At 42.8% G+C, this 19,983-nt stretch overlaps 1 protein-coding gene across 5 annotated transcripts in view; it reads right to left on the bottom strand.

The window, feature by feature from the left end:
- Nucleotides 1–19,983, bottom strand: part of CYLD (CYLD lysine 63 deubiquitinase) — a 381,887-nt gene that overhangs the window by 357,771 nt on the left and 4,133 nt on the right. The window contains exon 1 of one of the 5 annotated variants that reach the window (XM_069216433.1): nucleotides 640–771. The exons of the other annotated variants lie outside the window; for them this stretch is intronic. The gene's annotated coding sequence lies outside the window, so the exon portion shown is untranslated. Of the gene's footprint in view, nucleotides 1–639; nucleotides 772–19,983 lie in introns of those variants that run through there. 5 annotated transcript variants of the gene reach the window in all.

Genomic DNA, 19,983 nt, shown 5'->3' on the forward strand with positions numbered 1-19,983 from the left:
CATATTCAAGACCTTTTTGGAGAATCTGAAAACATGAGTCTAATCTCAGGGGTAGGGGTCACCAAAGATCTTTGGAGATAATTATTGGGCATAAAATTGTTGATGTCCCCTTGCCAGATATTTTTCTTTATCCCAAACAACAACTGTTCCACCCTTGTCTGTCTGCTACATCACAATAGAATTACTGTTATTGAATTCATTTTGAGCCTTTCTTCAAGAAGATAGAAAACTCTGTACGGTAGGTCACTCTTGTCTCTGATTTATCAGGGATAGGACCAACCTTTCAAATATGAGGACTTCTTTAGGCATCTTCGTTGAAAGGGGCAAAACATTTTTTTTTTTTTTTTTTTTAGAGCTCAGATGTTTCTAAATATGCACCAGATTCCTTATTATGAAAGAAGACTTCCGGCACAATGTTATCCTCATTGCAACACAAATACACCTCATTTTTGCTGATGCGCTCATAACCTTCAGTAAGCAGTCAAACGCACGGTTTACTCTGTTAAAGATTCTGTTTCACCTAGGAACGGTTTCAACGCATTTGGAGACCAAAGGTATTTTAAAACTACTTTCAACCTTTTTATTTTTATATTGTCCGCAGCTCCCAAGTATTAGCCTTTGCACACCAATTACACATACCATTACTCTCGCACAGAATGAAATCCCTTCGGCATCTGATCCCACGGGCCGCTTGAACATACCCGTTCTTAAACTGAGGAACGTGCTTTTTCAGTCTCAAGTAGATTTTCATTCATTGAGGTAAGCTTTTATGCACTTGGATTTTCCAATTTGTCTGTACAAAATATCCCAAATACTGTATTGTGATTTAATCAAAATATATATAGGACTTTTAAGCGTCAGTCTGTGCAGAAGGTATGAGCACCAAAAAAAATCACCCCTTTGACTGCACACTAGGGTGGAGCACGTTTTTATTTTTGATTCTCAGACACTGTTCATTATTCAAAGAAGGGGTGTTAGCTCTACCCAGTGTCCTGCAATGTGCAATTTCAAGTAAATGAGGCCAGTGGCTTAGGATAAAGCTCTTAATCCATGATACAAGTAAAATATAGGCAGGAAAATATTTAAGTCACATTCATTAGGAAAATAACATTTAGGAAGAAAGTATTATTGTACCCAATTTCAACAATATAGACTATAGCAATGACATGCATTCTTTAACTTTCACAGCTTTTTTCCAAAGTAAAAACAATTATCAAATCTTCAGTCTAATGTTTTCAATTCTGAGTATACACTTAATTTGCTCATATAGATGTCACAGATTTTTTTACTATGCATAATATACACAGTACAGATATATAACAAAAGAGTTGCTATTAGTAAACATCCCCCAACTCTTACAAAGGAAGAGATGAGACTTAGGAGTAAATACTACCTTCAGTGTTGGTGCCTCTGATGGATCCTCCAAAGCCACATCTCCTATTTGCTCCTCAGGATGGGAAAAGAAATCCAAACTGGGTATGGTCTTACCATTGTACATAGCACAGTGGTCGACCTTGTTTGGGACAGGAACCGGCTAACAGAGCATCCTCACCCTCAGCTAGCCCAGCCAAAAACCTTTTGGACAAAGATTTTTTTTTTTTTTTACAGAGGTTCAAGGAATTGAGGGTGGATAAATAGTTGTCCAGTTCCTTGAGGAAGAGGTCACTGAATAGACCACTTTCTGCTATCAGATCTGCCTCAGACTCTGCAAGAATGTCAAACTCTGAGTCAACCTTGATGAGTAGGGACCTGTGTCTTTCGGTAGACATAGCACGGTTTGCATTCCCTAATAGAAAAAGAGTACATTGTGGCTAGCCCAACAGAATCTTAGGCGAGATAAGCAAACCAGATTATTTCGCCTCCTCTGACATGTCCAAGATCTTTGTAAGGGGGACTGTCATCTCTAGAAGTTTATCATGGGAGGCCCGCCAGGATATGTCAATACTCTTTTTAGGATCCTTTACAAATTTTGCTATGAATGTAGTCATTTTACTGTGGCTCTCAGGAGTTGCAGCCACATTCCTCTCCAAGCTTGGGTGGGGGCATTCAGCTTTCACTCTAGACATGACCTCTTCATCTAAGGATTTCCTGAGTCAGCTGGCCATACATTAAGTAAGCACTGCCTGGCCCTGCCTACCCACCTCCATGTGCCCAGTCATCTAATCAGGCCTTGTCCTAGCAGAAACAGCTCAAACACTATCCTAAGGCTCCCTGGCCTGTGCCATTGCTTCTCTTCTCTGTCTGGTACTCCTCCTTTTTCAGCTCTTTTGTCTTTTCCTCAAAATAGTCTTTTGCTTCTCTATCCACTTTTTTCACTCTTACTCAGCACTTAAGCGTTTTGCTTCTTTACCATTTTCGTGTCACTCTTTCTACTCTCTCAGCTCTTTTGCTTTTTGCCTATTCATCACTGACTCTCATATGCTTTCTATGCTGTTCTGCCTCTTTTCTCTCTGCTTTTTGCTTCATTTCTCTCTGTTTTCTGCTTCCTTTCTTGCCTCTCTTTTTGTGGCACTCACTCCAGCCCTACGCACCATCCCTAGAACTCTTCGTCCATCCCCACCTCCCACCCCAAAGCAGCCGCAGCGTACATGAGGCGGGTGCACAAAAGTGCACCAATAGCAGCCTGTCTATGTGCTACCATGCCTTGCTCACACCCAGTGCCAGGGCCTCTGGATCTCTACCCATCCACTGCATTCTCAGACGCGACTCTGCAGCACCCCTCTAATCCCTGAACCCTCCTCGCAGAACTGCAGCTTGGCCTCCCCAGCCAACAAAGAGGATGCATTCTTCTGCACGGCCCTTCACCCACACCTCTCACCAGACCCCCCACCTTCCCACACACAACCACAGAGCCCCTGGCCCACCCTGACCTGCCTCAACACCTGCTTGCTCGGCAGATGTGCCATTGAAGTCTGGGACCTCATGCACAACCTCTCACCACGTTCCTCACTCCCTCGGCTCCCAACATAGCCTCGGTCATCACCACGGATAAACGTTTATGAGACAGGGCACAATCTACCAACCCAGAAGAGGACTAGCCATCATTTTAAAGAAAACATGCACTGCTCCATTACCTGTGCAGACACCGGTGAGCATCTAGAACTCCTGGTGTTTTAACTGCACATTTCCATGGGAGGTGCCTCCTCTACTGGACACCTGGCCTGACACGATCAGACTTCGGCAACTCAATCTCTGTCTATAGAGTCCCCCTAGTGCTTGATCGCAGCTCCTTCATACTCCTTGGCATGGACATCACCAGCCCTTATACCCACAACCTTCTGGAGAAGATGACCACACTCAGAATCACCCGAGTGAAATACTCCACCCACGCCGCTGGACATCTCCTAGGCCCTACCTTCACCAACTTCAACAATATCATAGTGAACAAGCCCACCACCTCGCCTGGACTGACCACACACTCATCCGCTTCAACCTGTTCACCCTACAGCAGTGTTGAACGACACCTCTTGAAAGCATGCAAAGAAACTGGAACAGGATCCCAGAAGAGAAATGGACCACAGAGCTCTAAGGCCGCATCGCAACCTCATGATTCAGCACCATCATCTGGATCTCCTCCTGCGTCAAGATCATAGCCCCGATCAAAAACAATACCAGGACCAGGCCGCTAATGAGATGGTACATGAAAGAAGTCAGACTAACAACACGCCACTGCAAGCAACTGGAATGCAGATGGAGACCCATGGTGAAACAGACAAAAACACCTAAAAGTATGCTCTCAGGTTCCAGTACCACCAAACCAGATCCAAGCATTCAGCACCAACCAACTGCATTTGAAACAACACAAACAAGTGAAAGAAATAGCCGCCATCGTAAAGGATGTCATATCACCCACTGCCAGCCCCATAACCATCATCCTGTCCCAAGACCTCTGTACCCAGCTGTCCCATTATATCAGCCACAAGACCTGAAACATTTACAACTATTTCCACCCCCAGCTGGACCCATCCACCACTGCAGCCCTCCTGCCCGATGAGATGAAGCCTTCCTCTCCAGACACCATCAAGACCTCATGGCCTATCATCGCAGCGACCATGCAATCTGTTCACTTATGAGTTCCGTCAGATCCCTGCACATACTTCATCTTCACCAAAGGACTGGACCACCCCCATCTGCACAACCTTGACCCCAATACTCAACAACTCAACTTCATCATCCGCTGGATATGCTCCTTCCTTTCGGATGCACCCTATCAGTCATCCTGGCCCCCAACACACCTCAGCCACCGCCAAACCCATCTGCAGAGTGCCCCAAGGACCACCTCTCTGCTCCACACTACATGGCACTGCTCACAAACATCGTCTGATTCCACAGAAACAACAATCTTTTGCGCAGACGACAACCAGTTCATCCTTTCTCTCTCCAACAAAACAACCATCTTCCGGACCAGCTTCACCTCATGCATGTCTGATATGACTTCCTAGATGAAGACCAACTGTCTGCAATGCAACACAGACAAAATAGAAGTGGTACTCTTCGGCAACAACTATTCCCTAATCTACCTTTTGGCCAGCAGCTCTCAAACCAACACCCTGCACAGTCAATCAAGTCAAGAATATGGGTATAGTGGTAGACCATCGACTCTCAATGACCAACTCAGTTAATGTAGTTGTCTCCTTCTGTTTCTACATCCTAAAGATCCTCAAAGGGCTCTCAATCAACTTACTCACAGGGGTGTGGAATTTATTAAAAGTATCTACTTGTCCATGAGACAGGTTGCTTCTTAAATCTGCTTGTTCTGTGAAAAAAATCTACTTTTCTCTTTGGTGCCATGTAGTGCGGCGACAAATTATGGAAACAATCTCATTATGAAAGAGCTCTGATTATTCTTGGGCTACTATTATAGTAGGGCTTGAATACTTGCAATTGCGATCCCTACTATAGCAATTTCCTTATTTTGCGACCTTTCCACAGATCCACATACCAGGGCTGGAGGGAGCAGTAAGCCATAGTTCCAGGTTTGGAATGCCTTTGAGTCTGCAAACCTACTAACTTTCATGTTTTAAGGATTTTCTCCAGCTCGTCTCTAATCTTTTCCCATAATGAGAAACTTTGGAAATTCACTCCTGACAATGGCAGAAGTAGAAGTTCTACCAGGGTTGGGAAAAAAATGGTTGGAGGGGAAAGTGAACTTGTAAACACCCAATAGATTTTCACATGAGCTAATCTACACATGCATATTTGCTCATGCTGAAATACGGTTCACAAATATTTTGTAGGAGTAAGATTTCCTGGTCTACTTCTTGTGAATTCATGAAAGCCACGAATTCAAAGATGTATACCATGGGTGCACTTTTGTGACTTTCATTAAGAATTAAGGGCCATATGTACAAACACTTTTTCCCATAGACACAGAATGGGGAAAAACCTTTGCTACATCTGGCCCTAGCTCCCTAATTAGGTCTGACGTTAAGAAATACTTTTTTTTTTATTAAACCTCTATTTCTCTCTTTGCCGGCTTTATTGTGAGTGATCGTATTCTGCTCTTCCACAAGGAGCATATTGGCACACAAATTAGTTTTGTTGAGTGCCACGAACTACAGTGGCAATCAGTGGCGTAACGAAACAGAAGAGGCCCCCCTTCAAAGAACATGGAGAGGACACCTCTCCAGACTCACTCACAGCAAGTGCTGTGCTGAAGGGTCCTCAGGAGGGTGGCTGTGGGGCCTTTGTTGCACCACTGGTTGAAATGTGTGCTTTTAAATGTCAAAATCTTTTGTTTGGTTTTTGCCAGTGTTTGTTACAGTGGTGAGAGCCTTGCAGCTCCCACAACACTTAAGCGTTACAAAAGGCATGTCAAAACCAGACACGCATTGACAAAACCAAAAGACTCACACAAAAAATGTTGGATCGGCTGCTTTGTCAGTGCTTGTTTATTTTCATGCTTCCCATAATCTTGTTGAAAATGGTTACACTGATTTTAAATTAGGAATATGTTTTGGAAATACTAGCATATATCAACACATTTTACTAAATGGCACTTCAAAGAAATAGCACCTAAAATTTCATAGTAGCGAGAAATAAAAAATCATAGTTAGATATTTTTTCTGAACATTTTATTTTAAGAGCAAAAAATCATCACTCCTGCTTACAAGCTTCAGCAAGCATCTGCATCTAATCAGAGAGCATTCTGGGAGCATCATACATAGTCTCATGTTAAACTTTTAAAACGTATGTACACTTTAAAAAAAAATGTTACTGGAATCACTCACTATCAGTAGTACAGTGTGACCTTAAAACATTTATTTACAGCGCTCACCCTAATAATGAAGGCTTTCAATTAATGAACCATAAATACAAGTTCAAACAGCATTAACATATGGACACACTTATTACGTCAACTGCAAACAGTTCCCCTCCCCATAAATTGGCAGCCAAAGGGTTTGTGCTGCAGGGGGTTGGGTCCACGTGCCCTAAGGACAAAATAAACATAAAAGCTTGTTGCCCTTGACCCCAAACAAGATGTCCCGGCTGTCAGGCGATAGGAATTCTGCCTCCCTGTACTTAGAAGAGTCACTGAGGCCAGTGTCATCAGCAAACCTGACTAGGAAGTGCGTTTTATGTCAGCATCATGGCTCACGTGACCAGAACACTTCAGGTCATAAAAAACGCAGCAGCTAGACTCACACTCATGCTCTCAACATACGCCTCAAAGATCTTTACTGGCTCCCTGCCCACAAATATGCACTTTTCATACAAGACTTGCAAAATCTAGGTCCTGTTTATCTCAACAGCTGCATCAATTTTCACACCCGACTACAAACCTACATCTGGCCAGCTTGCTCATATGCCTCACATCCGCAGGGCCAATGGCCAGTGCCATCTAGCACATCGCGCCCAAGTGCTGGAACAAACTCATCACATCAGAACCTTCACCTGAGTCCTTGAATTCTGCACAAAACGGAAGACATGGCTCTTTACCCAGACATCAGACTAGAACAGCTCAATACCCTCTTTATCTAGCACCTGAATGCCCTGCCAGGTGAGCTGTGTCTCCTACAAATATAGTCATAACAAGTGTATTGAATGACAGTGTCTACCAGAGTCCAAGATGAGGATCTGAGATGATAAATGATTTTAGGACCAACATATCTGCTGGTGCTGTAGTGTGTTGGCCTTGATCTTCACTATTCTACCCTTTAGGTTCAGAAGACAGGCATAACAGTATGTAAGCATTCAATCATCCGAGTTACAACGGAGTTGCAATCTTTCATCATCTTCATCCTGGGGAAGGAAGGAGTAGGGGGCAAGGCCAGGATTGGTAGAAACATGATCGCCTGAGGTAAAAGAATAGGGTTTTGCTCTGTGCAGATTCCCATCTTGCATGCTCTTGAACACAACTAGAAAAGTGTCTTTGAGCATATCAAAAGTGTCATCACCACTGAGGTCTTCCCTTTTATTACATCTGGCTTTTGTTTTGTGGGAATCTGGCTCTCTGGGCTTCAGGATTCATCTGTCCAATGGGAATGGATTCAGTTTTCCCTTCCGGGGAGGGGATCTGTGAAGTCTGCAGGCCATGTCATAAAACTCTTCCTGAAAGGGTCCAGGGGACTGGTCATTGCCCTTTGGATGGAGGCATCCACCACCTCCATAACTGTGTCATCCAAGGCGTCTCCTTCAAAGTAACTATGATCTCCCTGCTGCATAATGAATAGAGGAGTCAAAAAACGCAACTGTCATTAGATACCAAGGAAGATAGCTACTAGGAGCACAAGGGGCATGGTAACAGCATGCAATCTCTGAGTAAGTTCTTAGTAGGTTATCAAACTGGAGTGGGGCTGGCCTTTACTAATGGCCTTAAGAACCGTCAAAAGGAGAGCCTATGTTGAGTACCAAAATGAATTTGAGGGAATTTACCCCAGCCTGGTGTGTTTAGGTACAGGCAATACCTTTGAGCAAAAACAGACCTTCCATAGCTGCAAAATTACCTGAAGCAAAAGTCTGATCACATAATTAGATCTGTAGAAACCCACAGAGTTTTGTGATCGCGTCTGATAGAATTTAAAGCAGGGTCCTCCATGACAGAACTCTATGGTAATTATGAGCATAGCGTACTGCAGGCAGCACTCAAGCACCACACCCACTTGCACTGCAAGTACTAATCTCACTTTAAAGTGACCTGTAATATTAGGAGAGAAAGGCACACGTGTGAGGAAAAGTCAAGCACCACAATCTGGGGCTGTATTACACAGGTGTCCTGGGGTTTCAACTGCCGTTTGTGCCTGCTTTATGTGCACTTGAGGCACTTTGGTATTACACAAGGAGCTGCAAATAAATGCGTGTGAGGTCCCTTCTCGAATACAACCAGCGCTATCAATAGAGTGTGTTTTCTCAATTGAATAGGGTTGTGGCCTCATGCAAAAGAGGGAATCACCTTGCCTCTGTGCCCAGGCCATATTACTGATGTGGGCACTGAGGCACGCATGCCTTTAGAATGCTCACAGAAACTGTGCCCCAAAAGGTGGCGCACCTTCAGTGTGCCTTCTAAATGCAGCCCTCTAAAGGGATGAAAGGGAGTCCCATGGACCCCCCCAGACATACCTCTGCAGGCGGGTACAATTACTCACTGCACCTGCCTGCAAGGGGATCTCTAATTCCTTTTAAAAGTGCAGGTGGGTTAGCGCCTGCGCAAAGAAGCACGGAGCAGATTTTCAACAGCTGCTATGTATTTCTATGGAATGTGCTGCCCTGGGTAAAGCACAAGTACATGGCTGCAGCAAGGGCAGCACATTCATCCTAATAGGGCGCACTTTCCATGTTTGGTCCACAGCGCACCTGCATTAAGGTGCGCCGTGGCACAAACATGCAATGCGCACCCTATTCGAATACGTGCCCTGCTAGCCAGAAAACAAAAGCCAACTTTAGCCTACACATTTGTAATAGCATTAAAGGCAAGAACACTTAAATGACGAGGAAGCAGCAAAAAAAAAAAGAAGTAGGGGTCTAAACAGGGAGCAATATATACAGAGATGGAATGCTATTGGTCGGTACGGACTACTCTTTTCCTCATGCCTATTGGGAAATGTACTCTGATGAGGGTTTCTGTGTCAATTAATATAAATAAAGGTAGGAACGAGAAAAGCATAATCCTCAGCTCTGGCCCAGGCTAAGAATCAATCATTTTTAAAAATCGATGCTATTCCTTTTGAAACTGTTTCGAGGAGGGTGGACAGTCGTTCAACCCTCTGTCTCAGCAGGAATAGTAGTGATCAAAAGAGTCGACGGATTTAAATCTGTACACATTAACGGGCGAAACGTATTGGAAACGCAAGGGATAAAGTTGGAAAGTACGGTGCAAGCGAACACAAAGACTGGGTATTTATGAGGTCGTCAATAGATAAAGGTTTATGTCACTATTTTATGCCTCTATGATACCATAGCCTTAAAATCCGAAAGTCATCTCTGGATCATTGAATTCTCTCCATGTTTTCTCCTAAAAAGCAAAAAGAGTGGGTCCAACCACAGGAGAAACAATAGCTGCTGTGCTGGAGCTGCTTACCGAAATATGTAATGAAAACGTATCATTTACCTAGCCTTTCAAATGTGTTTCAAACAGGATTGTCCATAACAGAGCCCACCCACATCCATAAACAGGAGCAACTACATCTCTTCACCCTGCCTGTTCTGAGTGTGTATGCCAGCATTTACACGGTCGTCCTTAAAGCAAACTTACTTCGATCCATTAAAACGGAGCAAAACTAATGTTGGAGTTCAAAAACTGTTGCCTAGCACTGCTTGAGGTAGGCCTCGGGAACGGCTGTGTGACTAAAGCGTGTTTTACTTAGTTTGTGTAAGAAGTCTTTTTGTTGTGTAACTAAGTGTTTTATGGCAAGCTATCTAGTGGCCTATTATCAAATATCTGCACGGTATCAATCAGCGTGGGGGCAACTCTTTACTCAATGTGAGTGGCACAATTTGGGAATATGTGCTGGATAAATGTGTTTAAGAAATGGGTATTATAGAAATGGCAACATAAGCATCCAAGCTCCCTTCTATGGTACAAAGTGCCTTGGAAAAAGAGAAGTGGGTGCAAATGCCTTTTTTTGATCACAGGCATTACTGTAATACAGCCCATGATATTTGATATCTGGAGTAGCTGCGAACTGCTGATCAGACCACAGTCACATGTGCTTTGGACTAAAAATGAAAACGTATTTTTGTTATTGTAAATTGCCAAAACGTACTTTGGTAAGAACATTTACCGTCCAAAAGCATGTTTACAAAAGATGTTTTCCACCATAAACAAGCTGCTATGGGCATTGCTTTGTCCAGTGGAAAAACAAAATCACAGCTGTCCAGTTACGGCCATTCCAGAGAATGAAATCTAGTACATTCCATGTTTGATTTTGACTTCCTCCTCTTCTAAAATAGACTTTTGAACTTTCCTCATAATATTCCTATCTAGTTAACTATTGTGGTTTGCAAGTTATATTCTTCATTTTCTTAACTATTGTGGTGTTTTGGTCAAATATCACATATTTATTAGCAGTAGTTCTCTGTGTGAAGCCCTGCAGCTTGAGCCAACGACAAAGAGTAAGCTATGTGTTCCACACTGAAAACTAACAGGAGTCAAAATGTTTGCGATTTGTTGGTGCTTAGTCACAGCTGATGTCAAGACTTTCGCCTCTCACTACCCTAGCTTAGAAAACTGGTGCCAGCATGGTGCCCCCTCAGCCATGATCCCTTCAACAACCTATGAATCAGGCAGTGGTTATTTTGGAGTAACTTATTGGTATCGGAGTATTAGCAGTGAGTCACCCTATTCCAAAAAAACTATACAAAAGATGTTACCAACCTGAGAGGACGTAAACGTAAGCTGTATCTGATAATGTACACCAGAGTCTGGCTCTGCTATTCAACAGAACAAAGAATTTAACTTTTCTAATGGGCAACCCCACTTTAGCTCACTTTCGAGAAGTAATGTGCTTTCCCTAAATGGGAACCTTGCTGCATTAGGATCTCAGTGGCTTTCTGAGCCTTAATTTTCTTTATGCATGTCTATAATGACTTCCCTTTTTTCTGGCACAGCGAGTGAAGTCCAGTGGGACAATACTGTAGTATAAAATGACTGTGTATCTCAAGGGCCTACAGCTTTCATCTCGACATCTGTGTGCAGTCCCATGCATTTCATAGACACCAATACCTTGAGTGGATGCTAACTTGCTTTGAGATCTCATGCACTTTTGCCTAAAGGTGACAACACAATTTTCATTGTATTTGTGGACATCAATAGTGTGACGCCTAACACCTGCTGCTGACACTACCTTGTAGTTTCATGCAGATGTTGGCGATGTGTTCCTTGCTTGTCTGCATCCTTTTCAACAACTCTCAGACAGGAATTGCCAACTACTAATAGGATTCACAATAGTAGAAGAACTGGTTAGACCACCATGTGAACAGCTTTTTTCATCTAATGCTGTAGTGCAAATAACTATTCTTTAATGTCCATTCTTTCTGTAGAAGGCTTTCTTGTGAGCTGTAACAGGACCACTTGGCTGTGTATGCCTTAACTCCTGTAATGAATCCACACACCATAAGGAATGAGAATTTTAAGCACATAACAATGAATGTTGTAGAGCTGGAATTTGGTTATGTTCAAATACTTTATTTGAGCTCTGTCTTTTGTGATGTGTCTGCTTCATAATGCACCATATAAAATATGGCAACCACAACTGTTTTTTTTTTTTAAAGTGTAGGCGGGCCATTTGAAAGCAGTGGAAGAAGAAACTCCTCATCTACCATCACATTTTGTCCAGATCCTTGTATTTAGCAATATCATAAGGTAATACTGAAAATCACTGTCAAATAGCTAGGACACTGAGTACCAGTTTGTGGCAAAATGGTGGCCTGCCAAAACTATTTTTCTCTCAAAGTATCTTGGTCATGCAGTGGAGGCTTTATATGAAGAAAGTGAGTGAAAAGTAATAATAGGCACGGTTCAACACAATGATCCCTACTGCAATAAATCTAGGTTAGTACAGCCACAGCTTACCAGAACTCACTGCTGCTGTGTCCCCCAAACCTAAGCTGTAGTTCTCCAGCTCCAAAAACTGAATAAAACCCAAAATTATGGCTATCCATTAAAGGCAAGCTAATATGCTTAGAATGTCATTTGTTACTGCTTGGCCCTGACCTTATGCCATTTTTTGATGATATATTTTCCAGCTATGTATGAGAATCTAGCTCAAGGCAACTAAACTTGTGCACCAAAAACCTAAAGCAACATTAATTTAGGCAATAACTGGAAGAACAACGGCCTGAATCAGAACAAACAAATGCATCTAGTGACTCAGTTGAATATTGCATCCAATCCAATGACCTGTGTTCGACCTCATAGTCACCATCCAAAAGCTGACAGATACACCCAGCCTTAGATCCTTTTGAGACTGATAAAAAGAGTAATGTTGAGTAATAAATGTGTACTCTTGCCACTAGCGCCAAATACCTTCCTTGAGGGTGAACAAATGATCTAAAAATACATCTGTAATATTTTGGAATGTTACTGAGTTTCTCAGAAAAAATATAGCAATTTACGTGCATACCTAAAACTTATACAACATACACTAAAATTGATACAGAAAATGTATTCACACATGAACATAATCTCACTTGCAATCCTTTTTCCTCCCTGAAAAATTACAGCAATATTTAAAAAAGCACAATAAGTGAACACTGTAAGGAATCAAAGAATGGCACTTAACCCGCTGAATATTCTCCTTCATGACTTTGTGCATGGTTTTAAGCTAACATGCAAAGACTGAACAAATCCAAGGCATATCTGATGTTTGTGGATGGCATACACATATAGTACAAGTGCTTCCCCACGTAAGAAAGAGATCCAACAAGTTAAACAATTTTTCAATTAAATTATAATGCATTTTCACATGACAAATGTGAAAAAGGCAACCTTTGAAAAAGGTAGACAAACACACAGAGAAGATAACATTAGATAATGAGAGCAACAGGAAAAAACCAGGCAAAAGTGAATTTTTAGATAGGAACTGATGAATGTAGCTCGGCCACAGACAAAACTATGAGCACACAAATCCTCTGAAAGTACTTCAGAAGAGAAAACCTAATTATGAGAAATTACCAACACACTAAAAACCACCTTGCCATTCCTGTGGCCAGAAACAGAAGCAAGCAATTACATGCAGAAACAGGAAATTTACTGCTGCTCTCCGTTCATTTACAAAAAACGGAGAGCATTCCAAAATTTATTTCAAAAGAAACAGCAGCTACTTCTACTTCCATAATCTGTCGTAGTTGGTTCTTGCTCTAGGCAAAGACTTTGGTTTAAAACATTATTAAAAGTTAATTAAAAACTAGTTTAAAAGACAAAATGCTAAAACATACATAAAGACAAAATGTCGACCATGATGAGCACAGCAGGCCTAAGCTAATTCAGTGACATTTTAAAATAAGGCCAATGGTCAAATTAATCGAACAATAGTCATGTTCTTGAAGAATATCTCTGAAGTCATTGAAAGGAAGGCATCCAGGAATGAATCCACATTGTCAAATGTCAGCTAGATGACAGGATTGGCAGACGGATCCACGGAGCAGTAGTATGCAGCAGCCTGAAGTGCAGGATAACCTGCAAGGGCAGCACCATCCAAAGTGCCTTAAGGTGCCAGATAGTCCACCAAGGGCAGCTCGTAAGTGGCCTCGTAAATCAGCCGCAGGTTCTTGGGGCACGACAGTGAATGAACCCTCATAGGGAAGATTAGCAGTTCTTGGTCCACAGGAGGCACAGGCAGGACAGCAGGGCACAGCGAAGGTAGATGTTCGAAGAGGCACCAGGTGCAAAGAAAGACAGGTTGCACACACACCATAAGACTGGTTGGAATGACAGTGACCAATCATGCAACAATTCTCCCAGCAATGGAGCACCAAAGAACTGCACCATGCGATCACTGAACAGCTGGGCTGGTGGTAGTAGCTCCATCACTCCGCTTAGCTGGGAAGGCACAACCCTGCATTTCAGGAACAGCAGCAGCAGTATCACGCCAATCAATGCCAAAGTCACAGGTAAGCCGCAAACACACTTGAATGAATGGCTGAAGGAATGACTCCGAAGACAGTCTGGAATATGGACACAAATCCAGACCCAGCAGCCTTAAAAAAGTGCACAATCCCTGTAGTGCTTGAAGTGTTGAATATTCTGGATACCAGCCCTCCAAAGTGCTTGGAGAAGTTGATATTTAATAGGGTTTGTATCTCGGCAGATGATCTTGCTATCTGGTTAGCAGAAGTCTCTCTAGCTGATGTCAACACAACTTGTTTCTGGAACAGTAGCGCCTTTTGTCTTCTCAGCTTGTCATAATTTACATTAGCAGTGTCAGAGTGAGGCCACATTTCTGCTACTCTTATCTCGTGTGTGTGTGTGTGTGTGTGTGTGTGTGTGTGTGTGTGTGTGTAAAACATGTCCGCAACAAGTTACAATCTTGGAGACTGAAATTGTGTAGGTCAGTGGTTCCCAACCTGGGGTCAGGAGACCCCTGGGGGACCACGACTGCTTAGAAAATTAAATAATATTAACAGATTAGGTCCCCAGCTTTCAGTAATGACTCAGGGATGGGTCCTCGGTTCCAATAATGATTGTGGGGGTCCCTGGGTTCCAGTAATGATAAAGAGGGGGTCCACAGAAGTCAAAAGGTTGGGAACCACTGGCGTAGGTAATGCCTGGTCTCATATCGCAACAGCACTGTTCCTTCAGGACCATATAACTTTCATTCTAAAGTATATGAAATGCTGGATGAATCAAAGGGACGGGAGTACCCTTTAGAAAACAGGCCCTGTTCGTGACCTCTGCATTGCAAAGGCCATGAAGAGGTCCTGTTTGCAAATCATAGAATGACTAACAGTAGGCTCACATTCGCTTCCGCTGCAAAAGATTTCTGTTTCACCGTTCAGACATTTACATTCAAAGGGTAACTCAGACTCTTCTTTGATATTGCTATCACCCAGTCGCTCATATCTGCCCACAGCAAGATATTTCAAGCATTTCGAAAAATGAAAGGTGGAAATGGGCAGATTTATAATACCATGTACAAACCTTACTGTTGATGGACTTTCTGCAACAGTGAAAGGCAACTTTTCTAAGTTTTCTATATGAAACATGGTGAAACTAGCTTCCCTTTTAGCCACTGTCTGTTGTTCCCTGGATAAATTAAAAGCAGCAAACAAGTCACCACCGTTAATGTATTTCCATGGAACACGGCCATTCTTCAGAATCTGTAGTGTCCAACCTAACTGTATGTTGGAACGCAGTTGACTTTGTCCATGGTGTAAAAAGGACATCTCATTCTGAATGATGTTTATCGCAGATGACACAATGTTATTAAGGAAGTATAATCTGTTGGACAACGTATTCATGCCATAATCAACAATAGCTAAGACCTTTTCCAAATTTTCCTTTTCTATTTGCCTTAAACGCATAGCTATTCCATTTGAGAAAGCTTCCAGATCTCATTGCATACGGCATTGTGTGGCTTCCTGGGACCAAATAAGAAATCTTGTAAGTATAGGTCTTCAGACAGCGCATTAAGATGCTCTTCAACTGCTGCTAATGTGTTAGTCTGTAACTACTGGTGGCAGACTTTACCCACACTGTATGTGGTAACTATACCTGAGTGCTGACCCGAGAAAGCGAGGGTCCAGCCGGCTAATCTTGAAACCCCCTGAGGAATTAACAAAATGTACCCGACACCCATTTGCGTCTATTGGCCACAATAACCACCCACCGGGCCTGGATAGTGAAGGATTATAGTTACCAGCCTGAACCATTGCATCTAATTCTTCCTTAGTAATATTTAGGAAGGATTCCCAATTGGAGAATTTGGCCAGTGTGGGGATACATTTCCTTTATTCTTGCTAACCCTAGACAGGATGTCTTTTGAATTGTATAATTTTAAAAGATCATTTGAACAGGAATAAGGCATGCTCTAAATAAAACTGCCATACCCTGAATATGCCAATCTTGTGTTCCCCATACACTGTTTACATCAACAGTGTTCTTCCAGGATTAATAATCTTCAACTGCAAGTCAGGAAACAAAGGAATCTGAACAGATCAATTTAGTGTATGATAGCAAAATCTTCTTAATTTTAGAAGGTGGTAACTTGAAGTAGTATGATTCTGCATTTCTAATGTCATGCTGAGAAAAGTATGTGAATTTATATGAATAATGCTTTGGGCTCCCTACAGACGGAGTTTAACAGTGTTCCCACTGTGTGTAATTAAATACTGATCTGTGTCTTGTTGCTAAGTATAGGTAGTAATGTCCCAAATTAATAGAACAGAACATTTCCCCATTATTCCCTGTGTTAGTATACACATCACTTTCAAATACAGTATAATCCTGCAGCTCAGCAAGCACTGAATCAACTGTTTGAACATCCCAGTCATCAGAAACAACACCAGGTATAATTACATCAGTCATTGACATTTTAAAGACATATGGAATTTGAATGACCTCAGTACACCAATATATATCAAATGGAACTCAGTCCCACATAATCCCATCTGGAATTGGTACCTCAGAAATGTTCACAAGGGACAAGTCCCTTCGGACCTTGTATGAGGAAAGATAAGGAGTTAGAACTTCAACCACTGGTTCGACAGAAGAGCATTCTAGAAGATAATGACCATTTACCAAAAGAAGGAAAACAGTCATGAAACCAATCCATCACAGAAAGGCAAGCAATGTCAGAAATATCCACAGATAATTCCACAGATAAACAAAATAGTTATTTTTAAGCCATATGTACAGCTTACATGTCTGTGTAAGAGTCTCAGTTGCAGGTGTGGATGAAGTCAACGAAAAGATATCAAGGTTAATGAAATAAGCAGAGGCAGTCTCGGCAAACACAGGAGCCGGTGCATTACTGGTGGACGGATCCACTTCGATGTCGTCTGTTTGTGGTGAGTTGGAGCAGAAGACAGCCACATCTTAGACAGTTGTCGGTGAAGTGGGAACAGGAATCAGCAAAAGCTCATTTTCCACCCTCCCAATGCACAAGGAGTCATTCGTAGCATTGAAGAACATGCTTGTGTAGTCAAAAGAGTTGTTGTCTCTTCTTTAAAGAGGTAAGTCCTGTTGGGTAGTGAGAGGGGACCAGGAACTACCCACAGGACCTCCGGGTCTATTGCACAGGATCAGCCACATGGTGTAATTTGATGTTGTCGATGGAGACAAATCTGTTTGCTTGAGATCCTGGCAGTGGTGGTAAGATGATTGTTATGGTGCCTTGTATTCCAAGGACTGGGATTGGTGCTCTGCAGGATGGGCCGAATTCCTTCTTCACAGGAGTCTTCTCACAAACCAGATCCCCGACTTTAGGAATCCAGCCTGTAGAACTTGTTGGCAAATCCCTTATTCCTAAAGTGGCAGCACTGGTGGATGAATTATCATCACAAAATTGCTAAAGTTCCTGTAGACAGTGAGACGGTCAATTATGTCAAAAGGTGTATCTACTGCCACCAAACCAGGGCCATCTAGATCTGGGACATACATAGGTATCCCAAAGAGAACCTTCCGAAGGACTGCGTCCTCCCTTCCAAGAACAGTCTTGGCAGATTATTCAGTGCTCTCTGGACCCCATATAGGTGAAGAAGCCAACTGCGGGTTGGGAGTAATGGAGTTCAACCCCCATCGTCCTAAAGGTGCCCCTGAATGCCTTAGAGGCAAAGGCAGGGCCCTGGTTCGAATGGAATGCTGCAACCGCATATTATACCGATAAAGATCAGCAAGTTCTTAATAACAATTTGAGCGTCAGCCGACCGTTGTGGTCATACGTACAGGAATCTAGAACAAGAATCCATGGTGACTATGATGTATTTGTACGCACCATCAGGTTATAAGGAACCACAATGGTCCAGGTGCACACATTGTAGTGGGCTACTGGACACTAAGAGGGATGTCTGTGGTGGGCGTTTGATAGTTGAGCCCTTTATCTGCTGGCAAATGTCACAGCAAAGAACATATTGCTTGGTCTGTTTATATAGACCCAGCTACCATAAGCGTTTCTGTAAGAGTGTTATTGTGGCCGCGACACCAGCATGAGCAGATTCAACACCCTAATGCACTGCTTTGATGAGATCTATTCTCTCGTCTGGGTTGGAGATCACTCAATCTCCAACCCCAGGAATTGTTGCAAAGGCAACATTCTGTGCACTGCAGTGGTAGGAATATTTTGTAGGGTATGCTTTTAGGAGTGGCTTGCCCTCAGCCAAAGCTTTCACAGCAGCCAGTATTTCATTATCCAATCTCATCTGAGAATGAGTTACTGCAGCAACAGAAGCTTTAGCTACTGCGGATTTGGCCGCTTCATCAGCCAAAGTGTTGCCGATAACGTGTACTCATACACGTTGGTGGCCTAATGTATGGACTACATTAGCATTAGGTAGCTTATCCTTGAGATAAACTACCCTTCCCCACAGAGTTCTGTGTTTTCGGGTGTTTGCCTTTGAGTCTATGAACCCTTTCAAATGCCAATGATTGAGATAATCATTGGAGAACTGGATACAGTTACACAAATCACAGACAATCAATGTGAGTTGTCCTGGATCCGTATGTTCTAGCGCAAAGATAAGGGCTTTAAGTTCAGACGGCTGAGCTGGGCAGTCCCCCAGGATCTGCATGCAGGTTTTAGAATGGTGGAATATACCATCCATCATCACTATGCTCACGGCTGCACAAGCAGCTGAGTACTAATGTTTAGAACCTACAGCTGGTTGTGCGGAACCATCAGTGTAAATGACAGTATGGTATCTGTCAAGCGGCAAGATGTCAAGAGGTGCTGGGTACTCCTGTTCGTCTTGGAGAAATTAATGTGTTTGAAGTTTTGGATCAAAGATGTAATCAACATTGGTGGCAGTCAGGGAGGTTGCCCATTAAATCTAACGTCCAATGCGGTAACTGCAGGAGCACCTGTCCCGAGTTCCTGGATGGGAGCAGAGATAGTTCCCATCTTTAAGAAAGGTAACCCCTCTAACCCTGTCAACTACGGTCCAATCTCCTTACTTGACAACTTCCAAAAACGTTTTGCAAAGCAAATTTTGTCCCGTCTAGAAGAATGGATTCTGGAAACCAATGCCATTTCTGATCTACAAGCAGGGTTTAGGCCAGCAGTTAGTACCATAGATCAGGTGCTAAGATTTTTAACAATAAAATGGAAGACTGTGGAAGTAGGAGGGGGCAACCTTTTTGTAGTTTTTATTGATCTTAGAGCTGAATTTGATCTGGTCCCCAGAAACCAGCTATGGTTGCACTAGCCAATATGGGTATCCCACGCGGCCTCTTGAAACTTATCGCCCGACTACACGAGAATACTTATGCACAAATCAGGAGCGGTAAGGATGGTGATCTAACAGAAGCAGTGGCTATCGAGAGGGGAGTCAGACAGGGGTGTGTTTTGCCCCTACTCTTTTTCTTCTATACATAAATAATTGTATCAAGTATTTAGCAAATTGCATTAATGATTCCCCAAAGCTGGCCGGAAACAAAGTTCCATGCCTACTCTATGCAGATGACACTATCCTCCTGTCTAAATCATCTATGGGAATCCAAAATCTGGTTAACCAGTTTGGGGTATTCTGCAGAGATTACGGGTTAGATATAAATGTTAAGAAAACTAAACTCATGATATACAGTGCCCCGAACAAGAAGCTTAGAGCAAATAAAAAGATGGACTCAATTCACCTGGAGAGGGTAATGGAATACGATTACCTGGGCATCAGACTATCTGATAAGGGCAGTTGGGATGCAGCTATAAGGAAAGGGGCATTAACCATCAGCCAAAGATGTGGAGCGATAGGACGTAAGGCTTGCACTGCAATAAGCCCCCCTCTGACACTTATCTCAGAAATTTACAAAGCCCAAATCCGTGCCGCGGCCCTATATGGAGCGGAACTTTGGGGATCTCACAGACAACTGGACACTCTTCAAATCAAAGAAAATAA

This window comes from Pleurodeles waltl, chromosome 12 (genome assembly GCF_031143425.1).
Source record: "Pleurodeles waltl isolate 20211129_DDA chromosome 12, aPleWal1.hap1.20221129, whole genome shotgun sequence".
NCBI classification, from domain to species: Eukaryota; Metazoa; Chordata; class Amphibia; order Caudata; family Salamandridae; genus Pleurodeles; species Pleurodeles waltl.